Source organism: Macaca thibetana, chromosome 19, assembly GCF_024542745.1.
Source record: "Macaca thibetana thibetana isolate TM-01 chromosome 19, ASM2454274v1, whole genome shotgun sequence".
NCBI lineage: Eukaryota > Metazoa > Chordata > Mammalia > Primates > Cercopithecidae > Macaca > Macaca thibetana.
This window is the reverse complement of record NC_065596.1, coordinates 45,066,971-45,070,632: the sequence shown is the minus strand read 5'-3', so window position 1 is coordinate 45,070,632 and position 3,662 is coordinate 45,066,971.

The window sequence follows — 3,662 nt, the reverse complement described above, 5'->3', positions numbered from 1 at the left end:
TTCCCCTCAATCTGCAGACAGGGTACTAAGACCAACCGGGAAGAAATTCAAACTCCAGGGCACTTCATGTTTCATAATAAACCACAGAGCTCAAGTTTCAAACATTTTCCAATATGTGTTGGCAGCTTAGATGTCATTTGTTGACTCTTCTACCAAGGACAGGTTGGGGGAAGGTAATAAGAAGCCCTAAAGCTGTGTCTGGTTTTGTAACAAGCACGTGAGTCCATAAAACCATAAAACCAAATGCCTGCATGAGATGGTAATCGTCCACGTGCTCTCTCCCTTGGAAAGAGGCTGAAACCTTTGACTCAGCGATTCTTCAACATCAGGAATTTAGCAGATGTTCAAACCACAGTCTCTAAATCAAAACTTGAGCTATTAAGATGACTGGGTGTGAAATCATGGCCTCTTGTTTTGTTCATTGTTTGGGGTGGGTTTTTTGGTCTTTTTGAGACAGTGTCTTCCTCTGTCACCCAGGCTGGAATGCAGTGGCGCAATTGAAATTCACTGTAGCCTTGACCCCCTGGCTCAGGCAATCCTCCCACCTCAGCCTCCCAAGCAGCTGGGACCACAAGTGCGTTCTGCCACACCCTAGTAGTAGAAAATTTTTTAAATTTTTTTTGTAGAGATGATGTCTCACTATATGGCCCAGGCTGGTATCCACTCCCGCCTCAGCCTCCCAGAGCAATCCTTACTCTCAGTTACGGTTCGTGGAACTATAAATTGGTACGGCTTCAGAGGACAGTAATGTGAATGCTTTTGTCTAAATTAAAAAAGAGCATACTCTTGGATTCAGTTAACTCCACTTGTAGTAATGTCTCCTACGATGTACATGAAAGTGTGCAAAATCACCCAGATTCATCAAAGAACTGTTTACATACTGAAAAATGGGAAATCAAAATGTGCACCAAGATATTGGTTAAACAAATTATGATGCATTCATTTGATAGACTTTGACCATCAGAATCCCAGCAGAAAAATATGAGCGCTTAATGGAGGGACTTTTTTTTTTTTTTTTTTTTGGAGACGGAGTCTCGCTCTGTCACCCAGGCTGGAGTGCAATGGCATGATCTCGGCTCACTGCAAGCTCCACCTCCCGGGTTCATGCCATTCTCTTGCCTCAGCCTCCCAAGTAGCTGGAACTACAGGCACTCGCCACCACACCCGGCTAATTTTTTGTATTTTTAGTAGAGACGGGGTTTCACCATGTTAGCCAGGAAGGTCTCAATCTCCTGACCTCGTGATCTGCCCGCCTCGGCCTCCCAAAGTGCTGGGATTACAGGTGTGAGCCACCGCGCCTGGCCAATGGAGGGACTTTTTACAAAGTCAAGGGCAGTGTGAAGGAAACCTATAAGATGTTGAAGCACTCTATGGCTTACAATAAGGAGAAGCCATCATCGTCCCTAGGTTGAAAAGTGCAGTGAGAGGGAGCAGTATCTGAAACCGAGACTGATTGTATAGGGGTAAAAGAGAACCCCCAGCAGGAGGGCATGGTTCTGGCAGAGGAATACAACCACTGCTATCACACAGCCAAGCAAAATAATCTGACATTGCTCTTCTCTCAACCTTCCCTTGGCCAAACCCAAAAATTTTTTTAATGTAGAGGTGAAGGGACCATGGGTGGTACAGTTTATAGAGGCCGCCCTTCTAAAAGACAGGTCGGCCGGGCACGGTGGCTCACGCCTGTAATCCCAGCACTTTGGGAGGCCGAGACGGGCAGATCACGAGGTCAGGAGATCGAGACCATCCTGGCACGGTGAAACCCCGTCTTTACTAAAAAATACAAAAAACTAGCCAGGCGAAGTGGCGGGCGCCTGTAGTCCCAGCTACTCGGGAGGCTGAGGCAGGAGAATGGCGTAAAACCCGGGAGGCGGAGCTTGCAGTGAGCCGAGATCCAGCCACTGCACTGCAGCCTGGGCGAAAGAGCGAGACTCTGTCTCAAAAAAAAAAAAGACAGGCCATGGTGGAGAGTGGAGATGGTAGGGCAAATAGAATACCCACCCACCTCGGCCTCCCAAAGTGCTGGGATTACAAGCATGAGCCACCGCGCCCGGCCTCATTATGCCCCTCTTAACCAAGTTCTAGGGTAAGGGAAAAGTTGCTTACAGGGTTGGTGTGTATCCAACACTGCACCCTCCCTTTAGAAGTAGGGGGTAGATGCCAAGGGAAACTGGAGCTATATAATGCCATCATCAAGCCTTCAGCCCTCTTCCAGGCCTGCCCTAACCGGCCTTTCCAGAACTGAAACAACAGCACGGGCGCCACCTCCATCCCACCATATGCCTGGGACCTAGGGTGTCAAATTCCCCAGGACCTCCAAACACTTCCTCCTCTGCCCCTCTGGGAACAGGAATCCTGGTGCACACCCATGAACCTGTAGGGGTACCCACACCTCTACCTCCCAGACCCTTGACCTCAGGGGCTGTCCACCCAGCCTAGCCCCTGGCACCAGAGCCCTGGCCCAGCTTAATATGCCCTTGCGACCTGGCCAGGAGGTAGGTACCTAAGGCCAGTTTCTTTTTTTTTCTTTTTGAGACCGAGTCTCACTCTGTTGCCCAGGCTGGAGTACAGTGGCATGATCTCAGCTCACTACAACCTCTGCCTCCTGGGTTCAAGCGATTCTAGTGCCTTAGCCTCCTGAGTAGCTGGGACTACAGGGAGTGAAAACATGACACAGCCACTTTGGAAGCAAGTTTGGAAGTTTCTTATAAATATACACTTATCATAGGACCCAGCAGTCACACTCACAGATATATCCAGATACATGAAACATAGATCCCTATAAAGACATACACCAAGAATAATACATATTATTTATAAACACACTCACTGACTCCTTATAGTAGCTCCATGATGAGAGAAGTGCCACCAGACCCATTTTACAGATGAGAAAACTGACACTCAGAGAAAGGAAGTCAGTTTGCCAAGTCACACCAAGACTAAGAGACCAATGAGGATTCAAACCGCGTCCATCTAACTCCAGATCTGGTTTTCTGGGCTGTGCTATTGTGTCCTGGGTGCTGTGTTGAAATGTGTTGTTTTGGCCAGGCATGGTGGCTCATGCCTGTAATCCTAGCACTTTGGGAGGCCAAGGTGGTGGATCACTTGAGCTCGGGAATTCGAAACCAGCCTGGGCAACATGATGAAACCCTGTATCTACAAAAAATACAAAAACTGGGTCTGGCACAGTGGCTCATGCGTGTAATCTTAGCACTTTGGGAAGCCAAGGCGGGCGGATCACTTGAGGTCAGGAGTTCCAGACTAGCCTGGACAACATGGTGAAACCCCATCTCTACTAAAAATACAAAAAAAAAAAAAAAAAAAATAGCCGGGTGTGATCTCAGCTCCTTGTGAGCCTGAGGCAGGAGAATTGCTTGAACCCAGGAGGCGGAGGTTGCAGTGAACCGAGATCGTGCCACTGCACTCCAGCATGGGTGGTGGAGCGAGATTTCGTCTCAAAAAAAAAAGAAAGAAAGAAATGTGCTGTTCGGTATTTACTATGGTCTGTTCAGCTGTTGGACGGCCAGATGCTAGGTGTTGTGTTATTTCTGGGTGAGATTGTAGAGTTGTCAGGCGCTGCATGTGGTTTTGCGTTGTGTCATCTGCTGGCTGCCAACATTGTTGCGTTGCTGCATAGTGTGGCCTTTGTTCTGCTGCCTTGA